This window comes from Ictidomys tridecemlineatus, chromosome 15 (genome assembly GCF_052094955.1).
Source record: "Ictidomys tridecemlineatus isolate mIctTri1 chromosome 15, mIctTri1.hap1, whole genome shotgun sequence".
Classification (NCBI taxonomy): Eukaryota; Metazoa; Chordata; class Mammalia; order Rodentia; family Sciuridae; genus Ictidomys; species Ictidomys tridecemlineatus.
In genome coordinates this window covers 31,340,561-31,355,002 of record NC_135491.1, presented here as the reverse complement: position 1 = coordinate 31,355,002, position 14,442 = coordinate 31,340,561, and the positions used below count along the sequence as shown (strand labels likewise).

At 39.5% G+C, this 14,442-nt stretch overlaps 1 long non-coding RNA gene across 2 annotated transcripts in view; it reads left to right on the top strand.

Moving 5' to 3' along the window:
- Positions 1–1,516: 1,516 nt before the first annotated feature.
- LOC144370857 (uncharacterized) overlaps positions 1,517–14,442 on the top strand; it is an 89,028-nt gene continuing 76,102 nt past the window's right edge. Inside the window, exons 1-3 of one of the 2 annotated variants that reach the window (XR_013430880.1) lie at positions 1,517–1,813; positions 7,445–7,549; positions 11,551–11,943. This is a non-coding gene — a long non-coding RNA (uncharacterized LOC144370857). The remainder of the gene's footprint in view (positions 1,814–7,444; positions 7,550–11,550; positions 11,944–14,442) is intronic. The other variant, XR_013430881.1, reaches the window with a different exon arrangement.

The following is a 14,442-nucleotide window of genomic DNA, read 5'->3' as shown; positions in this document are numbered from 1 at the left end:
ATGCTCTGAAGAGTAAAATTTGGCCCTATGTAGGATTTGTATCTATTACTGGATATTGTTTGATATATTTTTATATATTTATTATTTGATACAATTTGGATGTTTTAATCTTTTATTGTCTGATTCTTGATGCTCCTGAGGAGAGTTGGACAACGAAAGGCCCATTTGTGGCAAAATGGAATAGTATTACAATAATCATTAATTATTGCAGAGTATTAATAAGGGATCTTATTTGCTAATGGCAAAACCCACTTCAAACTAACCTATACCAAAATAACTGCTTTCTTATTTTTAATGTTTTATTTTGGGTGGTGGGTTGGAAAACATATAAAATTTAAGTTCCTAGGATAACTGGAGACAAGGACTGGGCTTTGTCTTCTTCTAAACTTTGCAGTGACCCCATTCTTTCCCATTGCAAAAGGTCTTTATATGTCAGGGAAGTGCCCATTCTCCAGGAAGATACTAGAAAAAAACTCTATCTTTATGTCCCATACCTGTTTCTTGGGCAGTCACTGTGGTTACGGAGGCAGGGTTTTTAATATACATATATGTATATATGGTTTTATATACATATATGATGAATTTATGTATGTATAAATAATACATAATAATTATATATTCTAAAGTTGTGTTATAATTACATAATACATATAATATATATTATACAATACATTATATAAGTAGGTAATAATATGTATATATTTTATATATGTATATATTATTATAATAATATGTATATATTATATATATGTGTGTATATGCAGTTGCAGTTCACTCTTGGAAAACATTAGAATTCTGGAATCTGAATGAGGATTAGATAGAGACTAGCAGCAATGGCCCCTCATAAAGTTAGGCGATGACCTCAATTAGTACCTACTATGTTGAACTGAGAAAGGAGGATGAGGATCGAGGGCAAATTCATATGGTGATGATGTTGGGCAAATAATAGGAGGAAAAACTGTCTCCTAAGATTATTTCCAGTAAAATCTGATGTGTTGATTGGGATGAAGGCCATATTGCTATAAAAAGAAGAGACTCTTAAACTCAGACTAATGAGATAGACATGTCTCTCTCTCCTGTTACAGTCTAGAATTGGACAGAGGTGCAGTCTAGTTGAGTCACTTTGTTCCATGAGCTCCTCCAAGGAACCAGGTTACTTCTGTCTTCCTGCTCTGCCTTCCTCTAGGCTCAGGTCCACATAATTAAATCTGGTTCACACCGTTACCTTTGCACTCCAGCCCATAGGAAAAGAAAAGGAGGGCAGAGGTCAAAACCCTCTTGATAAAAAAATCTGAAGCTGGATGTGGTGGAGCATACCTGTAATCCCAGCTTCTCAGGAGGCTGAGACAGGAGGATTGCGAGTTCAAAGCCAGCCTCAGCAATGGTGAGGAGCTAAGCAACTCAGTGAGATCCTGTCTCTAAATAAAATACAAAATAGGGCTGGGGCTGGGGCTGAATGGTTGAGTGCCCCTGATTTTTCAGGTTACACAGATGGCTTCTCCTTTATTCATGAGTCACAACAGCCACATGCCACACATAACTACAAGGAAAGCTGGGAAAAGTGATCTTTTTGTTTTGTTGTTTTTTGGTGGTGTTAGGGATTGAACCTAGGGCCTTAGACATGCTAGGCGAGCACTTTACCAACTGAGCTATACCTCCAGCTTGGGAAAAAGCAATCTTTAGGTGAGTAATCTCATACCCAGATAAAGCTCAAGGGGTTTTGTTGTAATAGAGACTGGAAAATAATTAGCATCCACCATGCCCACGAATGAGGAAGCTCCTTTAAACTACTGTAGCTGCAGCGTGGTGAAAGGTAAGCGTATTCATTGTTTATGGTGCTGATTAAAATAATGCACTTAGCCAGGTGGGGAGGGGTCCACCCAATACACAGCTATGCATGTATACATCACTACTTTGGTAGTATAGGCACCCTTTGCTTTGGCACCCACGTTACATTTGCTGTCCTTTGATTTTCCTTGTGTCCGTTAAGACAAAAGGTAGATCAGGTCTCTGGTATCATGATATTTTTGCCCAATTTAAATCTGAGTAACAAGGGTGAAGGGTGGAGAGAGACTTCCTCAGACTGGAAGAAATGACAGGTGCCGTGGCATTTATAATGAATCCATTTGTACCCCCATCATTGTTTGGCTTCCCTTGTGTAATTTTTCCTAGGCATTCTCCGCCAGTTTCCAGGAGTAGAAAACCCTGCCCTTCATAGCATCTCTCCCGTCTTGGGCTAAACCAGCCTTCGTTTTCCAGGTCTCTAAGCAACAGAATCTTAAAAAATGAAATATTCATTTTCTGAAACCTAATTTAATTTCAGCGATGACTGGGTTGCAGAGCTTATCAGATCACAGAATCTGAAAAATTCTCGGAATTAACAATTCTCTCCTTGTGATGGAGTTTTTATTTAATTTTATTCCTCTATTTATTTATTTATTTATTTGGCTGCACCTTGTTAAAATGTACACACTCTGTTTTAACCTCGGTGTGTCTGACAGTGATATACTCATTTGTGATCTAGGAGTAATGAGAAACATTGCAGGCAATCATCTCACTGTCAATAAACGAAATACATCATTATTTTTCTAAAATGGGGATTAGTGTTTCTCCCAAATGTAGCTTCTACCCTGAGTGAGAAATCAACTCTTCTTTCGTTTTATTTTTGGAGCAAATTCTGAAGTATGGTAGTAAGGAACTCATCTTTCATAACTTCTGGGGCTGATGAGTCATTACCGACATGTAATATCCAATTAAAGCTGTGACAAATGTCATTGTGTGTCGTGCACCGTGGGGGTGATAAATTGTACCACATTTGAAAAGCCATGTTTTGGTAGATGTTGTTTTGCTGAAAGACTGAAATTATAGCCTGCTTTGAATGGGGTGCTTTTGTTTAAATACAGGGTAATGGAGTTCTAAATAGAGAGATCAGGTTAACAGAAGACTAGCAGTTGAAGTTTTGCTATAGCCACCATTTCTACCTGTAGCCCAGTATCCATCTAAATTCCTCAAGGTATGGTTGCCCCTAAAATGTTTGGTCCAGAAGACTTCATGTCTCTTTGATTGATGTGAGTCATTTTGATTAATTCTAGTTCCTTGGTGTTGTAGGCCCTCAAAACAGTACAGAAACCCTAAAATCTTTCAATGAAGTTGTCTGATATTCAGACCAAGGGGAAGAGTTTACATCCTTCAAATTTTACCTTTCTGTAGAATAGTTAAACAGAGAGAGTGGATGATTTAGTTGAATTTTGTTTATCAGGCAGTTTTTCATCTCTCCATATAAACCTTCCTTTGCCAGTATACATATTTTATGATTGTGTCTCACTGTTTTACGTGGGTCTGTTCTAAAACTTAATATTTCCTGATCTTAATAAGGAGATAAAGAAATTGGTAATGAAGCTGAGCATGGTGACCCAAGCCTGTGATACTAGCTTCTCAGGAAGCTGAGGCAGGCAGATTAAAAGTTTGAGGCCGGCCTAGACAATTTAGTGAGACCCTATCTCAAAATGCACATTTCATCTGGAGTGCTATAAAAAATACGCAGATGGTTTTCCTACAGCACAAATATTTCTAACAATATTGGAATAGGAGATAGATCTGTTATAGAATACAATTTAAATTTATCAGTCAGATATCCAGTTTAATAATATGGGGAGTATGTCCATTTTCAGCCATCATGGATATATTAGTCACATCCATTACTATATCAAACACTTGAAAGCAGGTTTATTTTAGCTCACAGTTCTGGAGGTGTAAATCCATGAATGATTGGTCCCATTTCTTTGGGTCTGTGGTGGTGCATTTCATCTATGTGGGAGTATGTGATAGAAGAAATCCCAGGTGTGGAAGGGAGAGGGTGCGGGGAGGAAGGGAGAGACAGAGAGAGAGACACATACACCTCCTCCCCAGCATGGTCCCAGTGATATACAACCTCCTGCTAGTCCCACCTCTTAAAAGTTTCTACAACCTTCTAATAGCATCAAACTGAGGACCAAGCCTTTAACACGTGGGTCCCTTGGGGATATTCAAGATCCAAACCAATGAATGAGAAGACCAATCCTCCTGTTAAGAACGACTAGAAAAGCTGAAGAAAGTTTACAAACATATCATTTTGAAGGCACTAGAGAGGTATCAAGGTAGATGTTTTTCAGGGGCCATGACCCTGAAGAGAAAGGAAATGCAAAAAATTGAGTCTAAGCCACTTGAAGCAATTTTTAATTCAAAGGTAGTTCAACATAAAGAGGAGAAAAACAACCAAGTAGTAAGAGCACAAGGAGGCTCCTAAAGGATGAGAAAGTAGTAGAAGCTCTTGACAACATAGATGAAATGGACAAATTTATAAGAAGAGAAATTATTAACATTTACTTAAGAAAGAGAAGATTTTAATACTCTCATATCTAGTAAAGAGTTCTCAATAAAAATCTTCCCAGAAAGAAGTTCCAGCTTCAGATGGGTTTATTAGTAAATGGATCTAAACAGTAAGGAATAAATAATATCCCAAAGTCTCAGGTGTTGAAGCCTTGGTCCCCAGTGCAGCAAAGGTAGGAGGTGGTGGAAAATGTGGGCGGGTGGGGGGGCATGGCTGGAGAAAGCATGTCCCTGGGAGCATGCCTTTGAGGACTACATCATATCCTGGTCCCTTCTTTTTTCTCTGTCTGCTTCCTGGCTGCCATGAGCTGAGCAGCTTCCCTGTGTCATTATGTTCTGCCTTGCCTCAGGCCCAGAACAATGGAAACTGCTCACCGTGGACTAAAACCTCTGAAACCATGAGCCAAGATAAATTTTTCCCCTTCTAAGTTGTTCAGGTATTTTGATCACAGAAATAAAAAGTTTACTAACACAGAGAGAATAATTACTGACTCGTTTTATGAAGTCAGCATGACTTGAAAGCAAAAATCTGACAAAGCAGTCTAAGAAAGGAAATTTACAGATCAATTTCTCCAAAAAAGATATAAAAAGTCTTAATCGAAAGTTTTAACAATAATATCAAAAGATATGTACAAAGTAAATCAGGTTTATCCCAGGAATCTAAGTTTGATTTAACATTTTAAAGTTACTATAATTTAACATGTGAATAGAATAAAGATAATTATCTCAATAGATTGTATCATTATCTCAATAGATACAGATACACATCTGGTTTAATTCAGTATTTATTGTTTAAAAACTAGCAAGAGAAGAAAAATTAATACCTGATCAAGTGTATGTACAAACAATACGTATAGCAATGTGGTATTTATTAAGGGCAAAATATGGAAAGCTTTCTCCTTGAAAACAGGAATGAGACAAACATGTTGTCCCATTTGGATTTATTATCATATCAGAAGTCCAATGCAATAAGCGAAGACAAAGAAAAAAAGTATTTAGCGTGGAGAAGAAGAAATAAAAATGTCAACTTATTCTAGTTTCTTCTGCTCACATGGTAAATTATATTACATGCTAAAGTGGCCTAATAGCTGAGAGGTCTCTGCAGGCAGCACCCTCAGCATTTCATAATTGTCTCAGGGAAGACAGCCATCTTCAAGTCCACATTCTGTCTTGGAGCCTTACTTATCCAATGACTGATGGGTATGAATTATAAAATCCTGTTTTTCTCATGTCCATTTGGGCATTCTAACTTCAGAATTCTATATCCTAAAGACTGAGGCCTTTATTGAGACTACCTCATTGTGCAACTTCTTCATCTCTTTCATGGGTATGGATCCCTAAAGCTGCCTAATAAACCTCCTGTACACTGGTCTCCCACTCAGGTTATGCTTTCTGAAGAACCAAACCTTCAACAATAAACACTAGAAAGAGTTGGAAAAAGTAGATATTAAGATGAGATTTTGAAGTTAGACATTTCTTTCTGCCTAAGTGGCAATGAGGACACATCACTGTTGATAGATAGAATATAACATTGTTGTAAGTTAGTGGTACTATTATTAGTATTTTTACTAGTTATGCGGGATAGTATAGTGGCAGAAGGAATTCAGAAGTCAATTAAATAGTTGGTATTTGGGAAACATGGCAGCACAATAATAAAAAGGACAGTAGGCATGGATAATAGTTGATAAGATCCATTGATGCTTTGGGAAAAGATAAAAGGCTGAGAGTAATCAATTGGCAATGAAAAGGTGAAGAGGAAAGCCAAAGAACCTCCTTGGTGGCAAATAAAGAGGTTTTAATCTCCTAAAGTATAAGGGTAGAGAAGGCTGGTTGGCAAATATGAAGTTAGTACAACTAATTTTATCTACTAAAGGGGAACATGCAAGTGCCCTATATGGTAAACAGAAATACATAACTATGTACTCCAAAGGCTTGTACAAAAATGTTCATAATCACAGTATTTTTAAAAGTGTAAAACTGGAAATAGCAGTAGTGGGGGAATAGATTGCAATATACTTGGTCAAGGACTACCAAGCAATAGCTTATGATTCCATTTATGTAAATTTAAAACCTTTGTAAAACTAATCTGTGTTGATAAAAGAAGAAAAAAAAGGGGCACCAAGAGGACTTCTGGGGGTGGCTATGTTTGATTTCTAGGTCTGGGTGATACATGAGTGTGTTCTCTTGAAGGAATTCATTGGGCTGTACAGTTACGGTCATGCACTCTCCTGTATATTACACTTGAGTTAAAATGTTAAAATAAAGTTAGAGAACCAGAAGAGTCTGGAACTAGTGAAACAAAATGCTGTTGTACTTGAGATGGAAACTTTTTTTGAGTGGCACTAGGCATTACCTTCCCACCAGGCTTGTTTCCTTACTCCTGTGTCCAGGCGTTTTCTAGCCTGACTGCAGGCTTTTCCTCATGGAAAACAGCTGTTGAATATGTTTACTTGTCCTGGTGTAATGCCAATTTGGTGAGAGCAGGGATCTAAATTGCTGTATTCCCTGCATCTATATCAATGCCTGGCACACAGTAGCTGCTCAATACATATTTGCTACATAAATGAATAAGTATTCAGAGTATGTATGATAAAGAGACAAAATAATCTATTTTCCTAATCCTCTTCTATTTTCATGAGATCAACATTTTTTTCTTTTTTTCTCTCTAGCTTCCACATATGAGAGAAATTCTTTAACTCTTGACTTTCTGAATCTGGCTTATTTTACTTAGCATGTTCTCCAGTTACATACATTTACCAGCAAATGTAATTTCATTCTTCTTTATGGCTGAGTGAAATTCCATTGTGCTTGTATGTGTATCACATTTTCTTTACCCATTCATCTATTGAAGGGGCACCTAGGCTGGTTCTATAACTTGGCTACTGTGGTCTGTGCTCCTATAAATGTTGGTATGCATGTATCACTATAGCATGCTGATCTTAGTTCTTTTGGATAAATATCAGAGAGTAAGATAGCTAGGTCATATGATGATTTGTTGCTTGATTTATTTTTTAACCAGGGATTGAACCCAGGGGCACGTAACCACTGCGCCACCCTTTTTGTATTTTTTATTTAGAGACAGGGGTTTCACTGAGTTGCTTGGGGGCTTCACTAAGTTGCTGAAGCTGTCTTTGAACTTGAGACCCTCCTGCCTCAGCCTCCTGAGCCTCTGGGATTACAGGTATGTGCCACTGTACCTAACTGTTCCTAGTCTTTTGAGGAATCTCCATATTGCTTTACAAAGTGGTTGTATTCATTTTCAGCCTCACCAATAATGTATGAGTGTACCTTTTACCCACATCCTTGCCAGCAATTATTATTATTTGTATGGTTGATGACTGTCATTCCATCTTGGGTGACATAAAATATCAGTGTAGTTTTGATTTGCATTTCCTTGATTGCTAGGGATGTTGAACATTCATATATTTCTTGGCCATGTCTATTTCTTCATTTGAGAAATGTCTGTTTAGGGTGAGGGAAGACAAGAGGGTAGGTAAAAAGGGAAAGAACTGGGGAATGAAAGTAACCAAATTGTGGTATGTATATGTATTAATATAAAATTCATTCCAATTTCATTTATTACTATAATGCACTAATTAAAAAATAAATAGAGGATCAGGGAAGAGAGGAGAAGAGGGAAAAAGGGAAGTACTGGGGATTGAGAATGTACAAACTATGTTATATGCATTTATGAGTATGTAAAATTATAATGCATTAATAAAAACATTAAAAAGAGACAAAGTCCTTTGTTTGAGCAGAAGTTAAACTTCTTCCATACTGGATTTGTTCTGTGATATTTACATTTTATAGCTAAGCACAAGCATTTGTTCTTAAATTAATGCAGGAAAGTATCACTTTGTTACTGTGAATCCGAAGCTCTCTATCCCCTAATTCCTATTTTCTCCATCAAAACAACAATTTTTTCACACAGTATTTTTCATAATGATAATTTCTTGGGGATGCAACCACACATTAAGGCAGAAAAGAATGAATGTAATAAGATGGCAAAGTGGAAGGACTAGATTATAGACACCACAAAAATCTGGAGGAGGAAGAGATCCTCCGGGGCCGAAGCATTCAGGGAAATTCCCTGAGTAAGCAGGAGTTTGAGCTGCCACAAAGGACAAATAGAATATGAGGAAGGACCAGGTGTCCAGTTTAAGGAAGTAAACAGAGGCATGGAGGGTGGGACCTGTTCATACCACTCTGACTGGGGTCGGGGCAGCCTAAAGAGATGAGGATCCATTATGGAAGCTCAGAGGGAGGAGGAGATGTGGCTCAAGAACCTAGGGCACCTCCATCTCCAGATCATTGCTTATTGCTTCTGTTCCTCGGCCACATTCATCATTATTGTTTATAAATAATCTTGGCCTTCCCTTCCCTGGGTCAACCATAGTATTTGTTGTGGTAATGATGGTCCAGTTAGAGGTGGTGTGTATCCTAAGCGTGCATGTATATACTCACTGTCATGGTCATTTATTTGCTTCTCTAAATCATTGTACTTCCTCTTTTTGGAAGCTATGGTACAGATCTTTTCATTGATAATTGAGTGTCCATTTTAGACTAGACATTGGGGTAGGAAGATGAGAAAGAGGCAGTTTAGCTTTCTCTAACTAATAGGAAAGAAACAGCTACATAAATATTTGCCATTCAATGACATGTACACGGTGTCAGAATGATATTTGAGAAACAACATTAAAGAAGGGGACAATAATCAAAATTGGTACTGGGGGTAGTTGGGTTCAAGAGAAGATAACTCATCCTTTTGGTGCTCCTGGGACACAGTGCTGAGTTTTGAGTCAGTGATGTGGTCACTGCCAATCCTGAACAAATCAAAAGGGGAAAAATGAGGGGTAAGCAGGAGTCACAAGTGAAAGTTCATGGGTTGAGTAGAGCCAGGAAAAAAAAATGACCAATTTAGCTTATGGATTTAAGAGAGAGAGCAAAGATGATTAGGTATATTTTAAAAGTAGGGTTACTGATCCAATAGATCTGGATTAAGTTTCTCTTGAGATTGCAGAAAACCTGGCACCACCTGCCCCTTGTCTTTTCATGGCAACAAGTGCCAGCCATTGCCATGTTATTCTTCCCTTCTGGTCCCTGTAAGGATTTCAACTCAATCCCTATTTAATGGCATGGTGGGGTCAAAGACCAGCTGAGGGTGTCTGTAGCATACCATACTGGGTAATGAATTCTGTGCTTTGGGATTTTATCAAAATATTATGAATCCATCAGGGAAGACTATTAACATGTGGTCACATGCCAAAGCTCTAAAAAAAAAAAATTCTGCAATGGAATTGTGCATTCACTGATTTAGATGTAACCTTAGAGAGAGGGAATTGTAGTTTCTTTCATGTTGTTAATGCTACTTTACTTCAGAATGACTGTGAAGATGAAAATATGATTTAAAAAATGAGGATTTTATATAATGGATGGATGCAGTTTACAAACACAAGAGAAGAGGGAAAGAGCAAAGCTATAGATGCAATAAAACTTTTGCAATGGAACAACTGAGCATACAAGAGCTTGGAGAAAGAGCAGCATCTGGGGAGCCCTCTAAACTTTAAGTAATAAGTAATATAAACATTGGTGCATTAGGTTGAGTGAGGCTGGTGGGGGGCAAGGAGCCTCCTGGCAGAGTCCAGCATTGCCTTCAACATCAAGGGATGGCCGGGTGCGGTGGTGCACACTTGTAATCCCAGTTGCTCGGGAGGCTGAGGCAGGAGGATCATGAGTTCAAAGCCAGCCTCAGCAAAAATAAAGTGCTAAGCAACTTGGTGAGACCCTGTCTCTAAATAAAATACAAAATAGGGCTGGGGGATGTGGCTCATTGGTCGAGTGACCCTGAGTTCAATATTCCCCTACCCCATACCACCCTACAAAAAAATCAAGGGATGGTTACTTTGAATGAATATAATAGTTTTCCATACTGGTGATAACCCTAAACCTTTCTTGAGCCTATTGAATGGTAAATAAAATAACATTAAACAAAATAAAACAGGAAGGTTAGCAGGCAGAAGAAGTCTAGTAAATCAAAGCAGATTAGAAACCCGGCAGCAGATGTATCTTTTCCTTGGCATTTAATCCGGCAAATAGAGGTGGTTTATGGTTAATATGCAGGTTAGTTATTTTCACTTCCTCATCAGAATCTTGGCTTCTTAAATGACAACTTTCTTCTTATAATTAGTGTAAGTAGAACTCAGACACACATTAATGGGGTCTCTTTGCAACCAGTGAAAACGATAACTGTCTTTTCTCTGGAGAAAAGGAACAAAATGAGAATGGTAGGTAGGAAGAGTGAAGGAGGGAAAATAATTTCCTCCTCTGAGCACATTTTCCAGAAGTTCCATCTTTACAGTAATTGGCTTTGTAAACTTATATGATGATATCGTGGTTATTGAATCTAGATAAAAGGGCATCAGATGGAGTGACCTGAAAGGAAAACAGTGAGTAGATCCTCAAACTGCGGTGTCTTTTTATATACTCATTTTCTCCTCATCCAACAGAGCAGTCCCCAGCCTATTCTCATGCTCGATTTCCCTAACCTAGAATTTGCTCTTGAGTGAGGAAAATAAGCTTGGTGAACCAGGATGAAGGTTCGTGGGAGTTCAGTGATTTTTTTTTTTTTCTCTTTTCTGTAAGCAAGTTTATTAACAAAAGGAAGGCCGCTGTCCCAGGACAGTAGGTCTCAATCACTGCTATCCAAGAGATCACTTGGGCCTCTTAAAAATAACCAGACCTGGGCTGGGGATGTGGCTCAAGCAGTAGCGCGCGCTCTGGGTTCGATCCTCAGCACCATATAAAAAAAAAATAAAATAAAGATGTTGTGTCCACTGAAAACTAAAAAATAAATATTGAAAAATTCTCTGTCTTTAAAAAAATAAAATAAAATAACCAGACCTAGTTGCCTTCCTGTACCCACTCCAACAATTAAATCAATCTCTTGAGGTGGAGTTTGGGCATAAAGATGTTTGAAAAAGTCCTCAGATGATTTTAATGTGCAGTCAGCATGAGAAGATTTGAGATTTAGGTCGGTTTCTGAAGCTGTAGGGACTCGCAGAGGGGTCCATGTTAGCCCAGGGGTCAGCAGCCCTCTTTAGACAGGATAGGAAACCAAGGGATAAACTACTTAAGCGAGAACTCTGGTTCCTTGCTTTCCCCCAATTTTTTTCTTTGCTCTAGTGAACGTCTGCCATTGGTCCGGGCCGGCACCGTCTGCGCTACCTACAGCGGCAGTACCTCAGGTTTCCTGGTCTAACCAACCTTCTGCGGTTCAACTCTGCCATCAAAGTCGGGGAGCTCTGGCTCCACCCATTGCCCTGAAGTACTCTGGGAACCCAGCTCAGCTAATTAGAAAACGAACTGCCCTCACCCAGAGTGATTGGTTTAGGCGCAGGCACGTGACTGGATCCCAGCCAATGAGAGACAAGTTTTCATTGAGCGCAGCCCAGGCGCTTTTGCGCACTGTCCATCATCCTGTCTGGTGGGGGCAGAGCCAACCTTGGGCCACCAGGACGCGCTGGAGATAAGAAGGCCCCAGGAGATGCCCCGGCCCTGGAGACATGGTGGTTCCAGGTAATAGCCACACTTGGTCTTCCTCTTTACCGAAGCCCCGGGCCTCCTCTCTTGCCTGAGCTAATAGTTGCGGCCACCTTTCTGTCACTTACAGTTTAGCATTCTGCCCGACTGGCTCCTCCTGTCCTTTGAGAAATGTAAAGAAATCCCCTGTGCTCGCAGCCATGGGTGTCCTGAAGGGAGATGCCGCCCAGAAGTGGAATCCATTGGAAGGCCCTGTCAGGGAAGGCCCGCAGACGCTCAGCCAGAGTGGGGCGCAGGCTTGGATCTGTGTAAGGACTGTGAAGGTTGCCAAAATAAAAATAGAGTTTCTTGAGTCAGCCCTAACAACAACACAAATAAATAAATAAAGCCAGGAGGTGATAAAGAAAGGCTTAGGCATGATTGCCAGATAGTAACTATTCAAATAGAGTGCCACAATCCCGGCCTTACATAAAGGACTTGCAACTTTGTGCAAAAAAAGTACTTTTGCGAGACATTAGCTCAGCAAGTACAGTTCAACCTGGGACTAATGTCACCTTGTTATTAATCTCTGTGGCCAGAGACGATTATTTCCAAACATCTAATGTAGTCCTCGTTTTTTCCTTTAAAAATTTCCTCTTGCCTCAACCCCTTTGAATGAGACCATAGTTTACTATGGCAAGCAGAGACCCATTGTGATGTTGGGCTTTTCCCAAATATATGCCATTATGCTCTGAAGAATCTTTCTTCCCTCTCCTCCCCTTCCCTTCCCTCCTCTTCCCTTCCCTCTCTTCACTTCCTTCCTTTCTTCTTTCACTTTATCCCTTTCTCTCTCCTCTTCCTTCCTTCCTTCTCTCTCTCTTTCCCTCCCTCTCTTTCTTTTTTGAAAATTTTAGCCTCTGTATCTTGTCTATCTTCTTGGGTAGGGAACAGCATGAAGAACCATCTTGAAGGCAGCCCAGGTGGGATCCTCCTGGGTATGCTTGATGCTGGGAATGCTGGCAAAGTTGTAGGAGTGCCTCACAACAGGCCATTTGATTAGTTTCTTGTGGACTCAGTGAACCAATTCAAACTTGTATTGCTCTCATGGTCCAGTGTCACAAAGAATAACCCACAGAAGAGTATTTGTTTCCTGATCTCCATTTTTAATAAAAGCATATACTGTGCAAGCCTCTGGAGGCTCTCAAGAGTGTTGTAGCTAATATGTGTGGAGAACTTTCTATGTGCCAGCCACGATATGTGTAAATATGTGTCTCAGATTCTTAATATATTCATTTTATTCTCATGACAGTCATAGGAGGTTATTATTGTTATTTTGTGCATTTTGTGCCTGAGAAAACCAGGGTGATTTTAAGTCAATTCTCACAGTCTCATGGCCATGAAGTTGCAGATGTGGGATTCCAAGTCTCTCCTAGCCTCAAGAAGGCCACTTCCTCAACCAGGAACAAATAGTCCTATATGGTAGGAAAGAAGAAAAGCCTGCGGGATCCTGGGTGATAGTGGATGCCATTGGCAATTACCTTTTTCAGGTGTGTATGTTTGTAGTCACTCTTAACCTCCTGAAAGGAATGTTTACTCTTCTGGACTTGGGCTTGGCTGTATAAATATGTATTGATTTGGAGGGACTGTTCCTGGGGGTGAGGAGCACAGCAACTCGGATGTCAACTGGTGCCACCACTGTTCCAGACACAGTAGCACATATACAGTGCCTGATCATTGAAACCATAAGGGGTGTTTTGTTGACAGAAGGCAGCATTTAACAACATTTTCCCTTTTTAACTTTAACATGTAAAGTAACATTTGGTTCCCTGGGCATTTTTGTTCTCACTGGAGCTCTGAATTGCGACCTAATTAGTACCATTGCCTCCAAATTGGAGCTTTCCTCTCCCAGGGATGGGGTGGGGGGCATTGGAGAACATTTCCTATTAGTTGTCCCCCACTGGCTGTATACTGATTTTAGTTTTTTCAACTTGTCCCTCTTTGCCCCAAATAGCTCAGAGGAACAAAGAGAATATAATCTTACTTCTTGCCACACCTTCTGTTTTGTTCTTTTTTTCCTACTTCATGGTCAGATTGAAAAACAAAGCATTTCAATGTGGCCATTCTCTCCTGTGGTCAGAGGCCAGCCCTGAAATTTCAAAGAAACCTTCTTTGTTCGAGATTTAAGAAAACAATCACCGCACAGCAAACATTGATATGACTTTTAATGGCCATTTACCTGATTAATATCCTTTCATGCTACAAGGCAGCATGAGACACGGGCGCTTTAATGAGAGCCAACAACAAAGCGTGGACCAGGTGTGTTACTAAGAAACAATCTCTTGTGTGATTTAATTAGTCAAAGCATTGCATGGAGCAATTATAAGCAACCTTACAGAAGTGGCAGGAGTACAGAGCCCTCTGCTCTAAATTGGTTTTTTAAAGAAAGACATCATGATTTAATAACTGTGCATCTCTAGTGAAAGAAGAAACCCTTCTTTAATTGGGAGCAAGAAGGAAAAAAAAAATAACACGCTAATCACAATTTTTAGATCGTCC